This window comes from Triticum aestivum, chromosome 3B, assembly GCF_018294505.1.
Source record: "Triticum aestivum cultivar Chinese Spring chromosome 3B, IWGSC CS RefSeq v2.1, whole genome shotgun sequence".
In the NCBI taxonomy this organism is placed as follows: domain Eukaryota; kingdom Viridiplantae; phylum Streptophyta; class Magnoliopsida; order Poales; family Poaceae; genus Triticum; species Triticum aestivum.
In genome coordinates this window covers 187,817,579-187,830,749 of record NC_057801.1, presented here as the reverse complement: position 1 = coordinate 187,830,749, position 13,171 = coordinate 187,817,579, and the positions used below count along the sequence as shown (strand labels likewise).

At 46.7% G+C, this 13,171-nt stretch overlaps 1 long non-coding RNA gene across 3 annotated transcripts; it reads right to left on the bottom strand.

Annotated features, from left to right (window-relative positions):
- Window positions 1-9,127: 9,127 nt before the first annotated feature.
- LOC123069292 (uncharacterized) lies at window positions 9,128-12,519 on the bottom strand. Of its 3 annotated transcripts, XR_006432440.1 has the most exons (6): window positions 12,068-12,518; window positions 11,904-11,983; window positions 11,406-11,809; window positions 11,163-11,287; window positions 10,308-10,388; window positions 9,128-9,459 (listed from the first exon to the last, which is right to left on the bottom strand). It is a non-coding gene; the product is annotated as an uncharacterized lncRNA (long non-coding RNA). The 3 variants fall into 3 exon arrangements; XR_006432439.1 differs by having other exon boundaries at window positions 11,111-11,809; window positions 12,068-12,519; XR_006432438.1 differs by having other exon boundaries at window positions 11,163-11,809; window positions 12,068-12,517.
- Window positions 12,520-13,171: the final 652 nt, after the last annotated feature.

Below are 13,171 nucleotides of genomic sequence, written 5' to 3'. Positions count from 1 at the left end.
TAAGGTAGGCCAAAAATGGTTTGGTCTATGGGGAAATAACAACCATGATGAGATGGGACGAAGGTGTTATTTCGGTGGCAGAGCCCTCGATTATGTTCGTTTATTCGGAATCTGGGTTTGTGGTCGGATCCGGACTGATTTTGCCGGTCTCCCCTTCCCACACCATGGATGGCTTGAAAAGCCTTTCCAAAAAGATGTTAGGTGGGACAGGGTCGCGCTTAGCACCGATTCGGGCGAGGACATCTGCCGCTTGATTGTTTTCTCGAACCACATGATGAAATTCGAGCCCTCGAACCGAGCTGACATCTTTAGGACGGCATTATGACATGCCGCCATTTTCGGATCTTTGGCATCGAAGTCTCCATTTATTTGAGATATTGCATGGTTTGAATCCCCACGCACTTCTAGGAGCTGGATGCCCATCGAGACAGCGATCCAAAGACCATGCAACAGAGCCTCGTATTCGGCTGCGTTGTTGGAGTATGTGTATTATATTTGGAATACGTATTGGATTATATCTCCCGTGGGGGATGTCAAGACAACACCTGCCCCGAGACCTGCCAGCATTTTAGACCCGTCGAAGTGCATGATCCAATTGGAGTATGCGCCGTACTCTTTAGGGAGTTCGGCCTCTGTCCATTCGGCGACGAAATCCGCCAGTACCTAGGATTTAATGGCTCGCCGTGGTTTATATGTTATGTCGAATGGGAGGAGCTCGATGGCCCACTTGGAAATCCGGCCCATGCCATCGCGGTTATTTATTATGTCATTAAGTGGTACTTCAGAGGCCATCGTGATTGAACACTCTTGAAAGTAGTGTCGTAATTTCCGGGATGCCATGAAGACCGCGTACGCTATTCTTTGATAATGTGGGTACCGAGATTTGCATGGTGTGAGGATAGTGGACATGTAGTATACCGGCTTCTGAACTGGGAATTTGTGTCCGTCCTCCTCATGTACGACGACGAGCACCGCACTCACAACTTGGTGTGTTGCAGCTATGTATAACAACATGGGTTCACCAACGTTCGGCACAGCCAGGATTGGGTTGCTCGCTAAAAGAGCCTTTATTTCCTCCAGTCCGGCTGTTGCGGCATCTGTCCACTCGAAGTGTTCGGTTCGTCGAAAAAGGCGATAAAGTGGCAATGCCTTTTCTCCTAATCTGGAGATAAACCGGCTTAGAGATGCTATGCATCCAGTTAGGTTCTGGATTTGTTTGAGATCTGTTGGGGTATCCAACTGTGACAAAGCTCGGATTTTAGCTGGGTTTGCTTCAATTCCTCTATTGGAAACGATGAAGCCCAGCAGCTTTCCGGCGGGAACGCCGAAAACACATTTTTCCGGATTGAGCTTAACGTCATATGTTCGGAGGTTATCGGATGTGAGCCTTAGGTTGTCTATTAAAGACTCGGCGTGTCTGGTCTTGATGACTATGTCGTCGACGTATGCTTTAACTGTTTTGCCGATTTGTTTCTCTAGGCATGTTTGAATCATGCGTTGGTAGGTGGCACCGGTGTTTTTGAGCCCGAAAGGCATGGTGTTGAAGCAGAAAGGCCCATATGGGGTTATAAATGCCATCGTGGCTTGATCGGACTCCGCCATCTTGATTTGATGGTATCCGGAGTATGCATTAAGGAAACACAATGAGTCGTGCCCCGCGGTGGCATCGATAATCTGATCGATGCGTGGGAGAGGGAAGGGATCCTTGGGGTAGGCCTTGTTGAGGTCTTTGAAATCGACACATAGGCGCCAGGATTTATCCTTCTTAGGTACCATCACCAAGTTTGCTAGCCAATCCAGGTGTTTTATTTCTCTGATGAATCCGGCCTCGAGTAACTTAGCTAGTTCCTCTCCCATAGCTTGTCGTTTGGGTTCTAAAAAGTGCCGTAGTGTTTGCTTGACTGGCTTGTATCCCTTCAGTATGTTAAGGCTGTGTTCGGCCAGGCTGCATGGGATCCCCGACATATCAGAAGGGTGTCAGGCGAAAATATCCCAATTCTCGCGTAGAAACGCCCACAGTGCGGCATCGATTGAAGGATCTAGCTGTTCCCCGATGGATGCTGTCTTCGAGGAGTCCGTTGGGTGGACTTGGAATTTGACAATTTCATCCGCTGGTTCAAAGGAGGTGGACTTGGATCGCTTATCGAGTATCACGTCATCCCTATCCACAGTGGAGCGTAATGCAGTTAATTCTTCAGCCGAGAGGGCTTCAAATAATGCCTCGAGGGCCAAGGCGGCTATTTTATTTTCGGCGCGGAGTGTTGTGTCCGGATCACTGGCAAGGGTGATATTTCCATTGGGAACAGGCATTTTGAGCTTCATGCACCCATAATGGGGTATAGCTTGGAAGCTCGCAAATGCATCCCGCCCTAACAAGGTGTGATATCCACTATTAAAAGGGGCCGCCTGAAAGGTTATTTCTTTGGACCGATAATTCTCCGGCGTGTCAAATACCATATCGAGTGTGATTTTTCCTGCACATCGTGCCTCCCGGCTGGGAATAATTCCTCTAAAGGTTGTGCTGCTTTGTTCAATGCGGCTCCTGTCTATTTCCATTTTACTGAGAGATTCCTCGTAAATGAGGTTTAGTCCGCTACCGCCGTACATCAGCACTTTAGTAAGATGCAAGCCGTCCATGATTGGACTGAGGACAAAAGCGGCTGGTGCCTGGACTGTCTTGAATTGCGGTTCATCATTGGCACTGAAAGTTATGGCCGTGTCATTCCAGGGGTTTCTTGCTGCGACTTGGCAGACTTCGGCGAGGCCGCGGAGTGCTCTCTTGTGCCTATTACCTGAGGCAAAAGTCTCGAAGGTTGTCAATACTATAGTGTTGTGTTCTATGGGATGTTGCTCTGCGGTGTTTTTCATGAGGAGATCCTCGCCGCTCCTGGCCACCTGCCGAAGTATCCAACATGCTCTAAGGTTGTGTCTTGGTATGGTATCCGGTGTGGTGTGTATTTTGCATGGCCTATCGAGCCATCCCTCCAAAACCGATTCGCGCCCTGTAGTGGGCTTCGATTTCTTTGAGATTGGGTTGGGTACACCCTTTTTGTTCGGACGAGGGGTTTAGCAAGAGCCAGTGGACCCCAAAAGGCTTGGGTTTTCCATGCACTTTCCATTGCGCGGTACTTCTGTACTATGGTCGCCAAATCATCGAAGCGTGATATGTGACAGCGAGTTATGGCGTTAAGTAGTCCCTTGTTAGTGCAATTTTTGCAGAATACTGAGATTGCATCTTCGTTGCGACAATCCTTGACCATGTCCTTGACAATGAGGAATCTGGCCAAAAAGTGATGTACCGTCTCTTGGGACTGTTGTGTGATGTGTGAAAGATCGCTTGAGTCTGGGTAGGTACGTGGAATTGAGTTCGAACCCAGATCCGGATCGTGACCCAGAGCTTGAGGAGTTTCCGAGCCTAATAGTTCGGACTCCGGGACGTAAACCAATTTTTCTAGCCCACACTCTGATTCTAAGCTCAGAGTTTGGGGCGCGTCTTCCCACGGGCATGTATCCGGCTCGGTTAGCTCGGAAATCCAGACATATTTCGTCCTCAATATGGGGGAAGAGTTGTCGGATTGCTCCTCCACTACCGCTATCTGATGGGTGATCGGCGGAGATTCAATCTCTCTCTGATTGGGTTTAAGCCCAATCCAATCGTAGTCCGAAGCGACTCCTAGAGCGGCGATGCGATCCAGGAGCTCGTTTAAAGACGATAACTCTGTTGGATCCATCTTCTCGGCGTATTCTGAGCTGACGCGGAGGAGATTTTTGATGACTTGAAAAGTCATGGTCGGCCCGACGGCTGAACGGGCGATCAAGACGAAGCCGCCCAGCCGGAGAGTTTGGCCTGAGGCCAGAGCTCCCCCGGAGGTGATGTTGTCCTTGATAACAATGCGAGCCATCAACCCTATCTTCGACACCACAGTAGAACTCTCAATGAAAGCACCAATGTCGGTGTCAAAACCGGCGGATCTCGGGTAGGGGGTCCCGAACTGTGCCTCTAAGTCTAATGGTAATAGGAGGCAGGGGACACGATGTTTACCCAGGTTCGGTCCCTCTGGATGGAGGTAATACCCTACTTCCTGCTTGATTGATCTTGATGATATGTGTATTAAAAGAGTTGATCTACCACGAGATCATAGAGGCTAAACCCTAGAAGCTAGCCTGTGGTTATGATTGGTCTTGTCCTACGGACTAAACCCTCCAGTTTATATAGACACCAGAGGGGACTAGGATTACACTGAGTTGGTTACAGAGAAAGGAATCTTCATATCCTAACCGCCAAGCTTGCCTTCCACGCAAAGGAGAGTCCCACCCGGACAAGAGACAAAGTCTTCTACCTTGTATCTTCATAGTCCGACAGTCCGGCATACGCATATTGTCCAGCTGTCCGAGGACCCCTTAATCCAGGACTCCCTCAATCACCCCTCCCAAGCCCTAGGCGCCCCTCGTCGCACCGCCCGGACGATCACTCGTCTCCGTTCCATTCCTCGCCGCCACTAGTCGAGGAGGACGCGTCAGGGTTCCTCTCCTCATCGCGACGCGTCGAGGTGAACGCGTCGGCGTTCCCAATATCGCCAGCAAGCGCGTCGGAGGACGCGTCGGCTCCCTGCTATGAGGAGAACGCCGCGCCGCCCGCCGAGCCCCCCCAGCGTTGAGGAGCTTTGGAAAGAAATGGATGTCGCCATGTGGGAGGCTTTTGCCGCCGACAGAGCACTCCAAAATAGAGGCAGAGAAGAAGGTCGAGGAAGATAAGCGCGCCATGGGGCAAGCTTCCTGGCATGTCTATGTCGCGTCTGAGAGAGTCAGACAATTGGCTCTTTGGCAGAAGGCTCGTGCAAGGGCCGTGAGGGTGGTGGAGGACGCCCGTGCCAAAGCCCTAAGTGCAGTCGGGCCCAAGCACCTCATCTATGCATGGCAGTACGTGGACCGGGTGCATGCTTCCAGCAAGGAGGAGTAACTGCTGACGCCGGATCACCACACCAGTGAGATCGCGCTCGACCGCCGGCAAGCCGCCAATCAGCACCTCGCGAGTTGCGAGGCTGAGGAAGAGGCATTATGTCGGCGCGCTGGGAAACGGACGCGCACCAGGGCACTCGTGGCGCGCTGCAAGCGCTCCTGCGAGCATTGTGGCTTTTAGTAGGAGTATAATTTAGTTTCGTAAGGTGATCTCATTAGTTTTGGGACGCAAATAATAAATCCCGAATGTTCGGGAATTATTAGCGTCCTTAATTAAGTATGTAAGAGGGAAAGTTTGGAAACCTTGTGTATCCGTACGCATTTTGTAAGTAGGTGCATATAGCACAAACTTTACTACTATATACTATCGCACTACACGTCTCTGTCTATATATGCTTGCAGACTGTGCTGCTCCCTCTGTCCAGGTGAATAAGTCATTTTTGGTTGTGCCCCGTGACCAAGAAGGAGGGAAGACTTTATACACCTAGACGGAGGGAGTACTATTATTACTTATGTACGTGCAAATGCACGTTTTAACATTACGATGCGGTTTTTGTAAAAGTAGAAAAACAACACTAGTCAAGCTTGTGAAACGATTCAATGCAAAACAAATGCAAAAATGCTCGTTTGATTGTTTACTTTTAGCTTCCTTCTCTGTGGTTATTTCTCTGTCGTACTTTGTACGGAGTATCTCACTGGTCGGAAAGGCATGCAAATTCCCAAACAGCTTCCTACACCCTGTATCGAATTTTTTGCCTAACAAGTTGTGTCGTGCAATTGGAATTCCAACTTGAGTACTAGTACTACTAGTAGGAGTACCAGGGCCAAGTTCGTTTAGGCTTCTAGATTCGTAGTGATCCCATTACTACTAGCTCCGTCCTGGTTTATTGGTCCCCATTGTAATATGTGTCAAATTTTGATAATTAATTTAACTAATGAAATGTTTGTGCATGTCATATGCACTAACATTTTATTAGTTAAATCTTTGGTCAAAATTTAACACAAATTACAATGGTCACGAATAAACCAGGACGGAGGTACTATTAGTAGTTTAGAAGCCCAAATAAATGAGTGAGGTGCCTTAATGTTACTCTCCACTTTGACTAGTCTTATGGGAAAAGCTAGAGAAGAGACGGCTTATTTTTTTTAAGACGCCGAACTGGCCCTAGGAGTAGTAGCTAGGGATACTAGGAGTAGTAGCTAGGGATCGAGTGTGCGAGATGAACTAGAGAAAGTAAATGCAGAGAGATGAAATGCAAAAAAGACGGAGGGATGTGATGGTTGCTTGTCCATTTATTTTACCAGGCCACTTATTGCTGGCAGTGGTTGGGTTTTGTGATATGACGGCTTTACTTCCGCACCACGAGCGGGGTGAGACTCCCGTGTAGCGCCGCCCTCTACACTTCTACTACATCGTTCGTGGTTTATTAGTCCCCCATTGAATTTGACTGAAGATTTAACTGACAAAATGTTAGTACATGCCAACAAAAACTATATCGTTGGATTCGTATTTGAACATAGTTTTCAATGATATAATTTTAGGTGACATGCATCAGCATTTATTGTACCATATATAATGTTAGTTCAATTTTTTGTCGTACTAATCAATAGTAGTAAGGTGCCCGTGCGTTGCACGGAAGAGAGAAATGCATTGATCGAGGAGTTGTTTATTTTGAGAAAGGATGTGGGGGTCATCTCATGTGTAACGGTTATAAATAGGTTTCTTCGGATATTATTTCATCTCTAGAGCTTGCAAACATCCGAGTGAAATGGATAAAAAGGTATCTTTTGCAAACAAAAGTGTTCAACTGTTCAACCTGCATCCAAAACTTGTGAATAAATAACACTTATTGTGCTTTGCAAGAAATGATCTTTAAGAATTAGTTTTTGAGTATCGACTGTTATACATGTTGGCTACAGATGACATAGCACTTTCTTGTAGTCAATAGTTGGCTATACTATTAAGTATTAACCATGCCCTTATACACCTAGACGGAGAGATTAAATCAGGATGACTTGGAAGGGGCAGAGGAGATGTAAAAATGGTTCATAGTAAGTCTTTCACCAGTACTGTAGTAAAAGTTCATACATGGAAGATTCTAGACTAAACCATAAACGGATACACTTTTATTCATGCGCGATACTCCAATAGAGCAAGATCATGCATGGAAGTCTCCACATGCTTAAGCAGCGGATTACATTGAGCGGAGACTAATGATCAACATTTAACTTGATAATGCGTATGTCCAGGTGAACCTCCTTGGAGTCCCTGTGCACCGCGTTGGGGGGTAAATAATACCATGCATTTTCCATGTCCACATTGGCGGGAAGGTCCCAGCTCGGCAGAGTCCAAGTCAGTTTGATGTAGCCGGTGTCGCCGCCCACGTAACTCAGAGGGGTAGTAACAGTGAGCACGCACCCGTACATTGGCCTCGTGTCAGTGTCAGCGGCGTCGCCCCTGACGCACACTACAGATACGGGGCGGTGGCCTGCGCGGGCCTCGCTGGTGCCCACGATCAAGAGGAAGACGCTGCCGTCCTCCTCCGGGACTAGCAGGCGGCGGTGATCCTCCAACGACTCCGGCATGTTGAACGGGTAGCACGTCTCGTACTTGATTTTCTCCGCCAAGGGCCAGTAGTGACCGCTGCGCGCATCCGTGAGGTGATGCACGATGTCCGCCGGCGAGCCCCAAAACGGCATCGGGCACTCATAGCAGTAGACAAAGGGCTCCTTGGAGGCATCGACCAAGCCGTCCATGAAACTGGAGTGGCTGTAGGGCACGTTGCGCCTGTTGAATATATGAGCAAGTTACTACAAGATTTAATCCGAATAAGCACAAAAGAAATCATGATGGCTATAACAGAGATTGAACTAATCATGTGGACTAGCATAGCAGTAGGATACAGAGTAGAAACATGAATTCTACCACGATTTCGAACAGGAAGGACAGAAACACATACGATGCAACGGGAGCACCACCATTGGCGTTGAGGTTGTCGCCCATGTCGTTGAGGAAGAGGTTGCCAAGGTCGGGGAAGAAGTCGTCGTCGGTGAAGTCATGGCTGCCAGCAGTCGTGAGAGTGCGCTCCCCAAATTTCAACAGCGCCCGCCGAATGGAGCGCGGGAGGGAGTGGTTGTAGGGGACATTGCGGCCGCCGAATGGAGCACAGGAGTAGCACACGAAGCAGTAGATGGTGCTCCTCCCTAAGTCTCTATCTCTACTCCTATCTCTATCTCTACTACTCTTCTTTGTTTTTTTATAACAAATCGAATAGTACTGCACCGTCCGCTGCACGCCTGGCTGAACACGCCTCCTCGCCTCCATCATCACCAACTGAGTCTTTTATAGGAGTAGGAGTAGATGAAAAACCGAGTTGGTGATGATGGTGTGCCGTGCAACGCATGGGCATCTTGCTATTTGTTTGCATATAATTCCAAACACCACGTAGACACGGTCTTTGACCATTTTACAACTATGTTAGTATCATTGTTAGTGGTCAGCAGGTGCAAGTTATAGCCCCAGGTGTTTTAACCTTTGTTTTAGTAATGATATCTGGCGATTGTTCGGCATGAGCTCAATCCTGGCGAATCCCACGTAACCATCAGATTTCCATCCGACGTTGGCCTGTTTTTAAGCCATGGTATTTTACAAAACTGCCACCCTTACACACGCAATGTAACTGCGTCGCGGGCGTTTGCAACTGCCATGTCTCCCAACAAATGTTTGCTGGGGATTGGAGTTAGCACCGATGGCGGTTCGTAGTCGTTCCACGCTCGAGCATTGAAGTTTCACTACAACAATACCCCACCTATTACAACGCATTTTTTCGTATCTATAAGTCCATGTATGCATTGTAACTGTCTTTACCAATGGTTTGGGATGCGTAGCCTTATCCAGTGTTGCTAGCGCATAATGCGATGCTTATACCACCATTGGTAAAAGGGATCGTTGCAAGAGTACAACACATAAAACCGACCTTTACAACACTTTTATATGTTGGTGCTTAATGTACAAGAATCCAAATCTCATTTCTGGCAACTAGGATTTTTCAACGCTTCATGTGTTGTTACATATATAATGTAAATAATATTGCCAACAATTAAATTAATGCTCAACATAACAGTGGTAATTATGTATATGAAGTGTGGAAAAAAAAGAATATACTCATTAGAGAAAGAAATCATATATTGGATAAAGTTGTTGGATTACAATGGTTGATATTGCAGGGGAAACATCATCCAAATTTGATGCATAATCTAAATATTTTCTTGACAGCGAAACTTAAATAGAAAGCATCCTTCAACATCCCTACAACTTAAACTAACTTAACTGGGGAACATCATCAGACAGGAACATCATCCCTACAACTTAACTAAAACTGATAGCATCCATCATTATCATCATGAACCGGAACATCATCATCATCATGAACCGGAACATCATCATCATTGCAATATACTTGCCACGCACCATTATAATCATCCATATATATTTTGAATCTATAAAGAAAATAACAAAATGAACTGTTAATACACAATGCATTGACATGATGAATGTAGTAATAGAGGCAGCAGGATATCAGGCATGTACGAAGGTTGAAGGTCATGTATTCTTTTTTTTCTGTATTATCAAGAGTATTTCACCTTTTGCGACTCCATACCAAATCTTCAGTTTTCACAAGTGCCATATCGACATGCACTACCAAGAATTCATTTGTAATTTTTAGCATCATCAAGCTTAAATTTTGGATCACAACTTAGAACTATAGCAAGAGCTACGTCCCTATTGTGATTGTGAAAAGAGACCGACATGAGTGTTAGTTGTCATTGATGATTAATCAAGACGCCACAATATATGACACAGCCTGCAGAAAAACATGGCTTAATAAAATTATATGGAGAGTAGCCTAAGTGTTGATGTGCATTCAAGGGCAATGTGAGTGATAGTACCACTTCTTTTCTCTTCTCCATTTAGTTAGCAAACTGAACCAAAACGGTTTGTCATCTAAAACTGAACCAAAACATTTAGCTCTAGTTGGTTTCAGTCATCCAACATGAAAAAAACCCTAAAGGTGCTCACCACGCTTTGGAACAAAACTACAGCCCCATATCCACTGAAACAAATTTACATAGTCATCACCAGCCTAGAGATCCATTGCTAATTCTGTACAGCTACAGTCAAATTGTTTTCTGTGAACTAACAGAATTATTTATTGCTAAATAAATCCACTGAAACCTACAGCCCCAAATGCTATAAATTTTCATGGACAGCAGCATAGAACCTAGCATGGCTCAATGGTCGTGGACACAATGAGCAGTACCATGGTAGGGAGAGGGAGAGAGTATACCTTCCATGGCATCGTCCATGACTTGCTCCACGAACTTGACTTGCTCCATGGAGTCACCATACATCGAGTTGGTGCGTGTAGCTTCAAAACCAAGGGAAAAAGGTTACAGGTGTCTCATGCATCTCTAGAACAGTGCTAAAGAAGTAAAGCTTCATCAAGATCCATTCGTACTTAATAAAAGAAGAGCAACCTATATTCCTCCTGTTCTATGTGTACTAGTTACTATCTTGGCAATTTTACATCTGGATCAATGAATTTATCCCCGAGTTAGTTAGACTAGTCGTTAACCCGTGCGTCTGCATGGGCTAAACAGCTTTAGTTTACCATATATAACTGGAACATATTTATGTGAGAAAAAAATATTAGAACCATAAATTTTAAAAGAAGCATACTTTTGACTAACTAAGAAATATTACATGTGATATTGTGTTGGCTTCCATGTGGCTAATGTAAGCTTAATTTTAGTAAAGGCATTTGTACATACTATTTATCATTCCTATAAATAAAGTTTCCAAATTATAATTTGTATGAAAAAGTCAGGAATTCAAGGCTAGAAAATATACAGAGGATATTGGTGAATGTTCTGATTTCCTTTAGTTACATAGCAGTAGTCTAAGTCTTGTGTGCTCCTAATATTAGCTATCTGGAAACCCCAAATGCATCCCATGCTTTAGTGATTTCGGTTAAAAAAAGGTAACCACAGTTTCTAGTTAACAAACAAAACTAAAGCTAATGTACATGAATATCTGTCTTGTATATATGCAAGGCGTCATTAAGAAATGTTTTCTAAAATAAACACGTACATCATTCAAATCTTCTACATAAGATACACATCAAATGATCATGTTAAGCCACCTATAAACATCAAAGTGAAATGCTGGCTGGAGGTAGCAGTGCAGCACTACTGTTTGGAACTTTGATTATGTGGTGATGCTGGAGGTGATCAGAGCTGCAGACCACCCAACTGGATTCTTTCACTCCTTGCAACACAATCGAGTCAAGAGGAGTACTCATCAATACATGCGTACAAAACATATTTTTTTCTAGATAAAACAATAGTGATCAAGTCAATTGCATAGTTATTTCTTCTGTTATGACCTTAAAGGATGGAGAATAGAAAATGAATTGCCACATGGCCAGATCCTCTACTCAACAGCCTTGGCACCAGAGACGCTTGCGGCCGCCTAATCTGCTTCAAACTACCATCGCTACACCTCCGCCGCCACATGGACTATCGTTAGATTTATTTAGTAATTAGCCTAAAAGAACATATGTTGGATTTTTGCATTGTAAAAACTTGAATAATAGAATATTAAAGATTGGAAAAGAAAAGGATTGGAGCCTTGGGGAGATACTGTAATTAGACTTCGACCTGATTCCTAACCATGTACCTGGTGTTTTCTGTACAAATTACCTCAAACACACTGGTTGCTGCTCCAAGACGTAGATGGGCTTCAGAATAGCTTACTAGAAAGACAATCGTTCCCTACAATGTTGTTGCCCTAGAAAGAACATGCAACTTGGGGTTAATTTGAAGCCACTACTGGTCCCGATGTGCTACGAACCAGAGTAGAAGGGAGGAGTGGACCAACTCACCCGAAGCCAGAGGAATAGGAGGAAGCTCCATGGCTGCTTTATCCCGAGTATCTGCAAGGATGTCCACTGGCGGTTCCTCCCTGCACATGTATAGAAGAAGAGAAGAGCAGGTTAGAGAAATGGGGAGAGAGAGAGGATGAAGCCAGGGGAGGGGATGCACTCACCGGATGGGAGGTGGACGACGGCCACCGGAGCCGACGCCTGAAACCCTAAGAGCCATGGGGGGAGGGTCGCGGGTGGGCTTTGGTGACCGCGAGCGCCAGATCTAACCTGATGGGAGGGCGCCGTGGTGCGAGGGGGACTTAGGCTGTGCTTCACGGTGGCGGGGTTCGCCGGACGTCGCCTGAGTCAACCGTCGCAGGTGGCGTAGAAGGAGCCGTGTGAAGAGAGGGAGATGGGACGCGAGAGGGATGAGTGGGTGGGGATTGGGCGGATCCGGCAGCCACTAGAGCTGCGAGGTGGAAGGAGCGGAGGGGAAGGGCCGGCGGCGAGGTGGGTCGGAGGAGGGATACGAGGCGATTGATGGCGGCGATTTGGGAGAGATGAGGAGAATCCAGGACTCTGTTTCTCGTGCGTCTCTCTCTCCTTTTCTCTGTTTTTTTCATATATGTTCCATGGAAGGGTCATGGGCTGCAACTGTACAATGCATATGCTCCAACCCTTAGAGCATCTCCAACAGCCGCGCTAAACTAGCACCGCGCCGCAAAATAGGTCGTTTTAGCGCGCGCGCAACGCGTCAGGCGCTCCAGCGGGCGCGCAAAAACGGCGCGCGCGCTAAAACGGGTTGGGCGTGCGGTCAAAAACACTTACCCGCGCGGCGTATTTCGGGCGCCCATTACAGCGCGCGGCACACTCAAGCGCTCGCGCCCGCTCTTCCTCTCGCGCTTCCACCCCCGACCGGCCGCGCCGCCGCCGCCGCCCGCGCACCCCGGCGACCGTCTCAGGCTTCCCCGGCCTATCCCCGCGCACCCGCGCTTCCGCCCATCCCCTCCTAGTACCGCCGGCGCCCGCGTGCCTCTGTCGTCCGAGGAACAGCGCCTGAGCGCTCGCTGTCGCGCCGCGCCCGCAAGGTGTTTGACAAAACGCCTACAAGGTATGTATTGCTCAAACTTCATGAATTTGGTGCATGTTTTGAATTGTAGTTTTTATAGTATAGTATTGAACATTGTAGATGAGTTCGTCGTATGATTCTTCCGAAGAAGAATTTGATATGGAAGAGGAGGAGGATCTTGCAATGATCGTAGCTATGCATATCAATAAAAAACCGA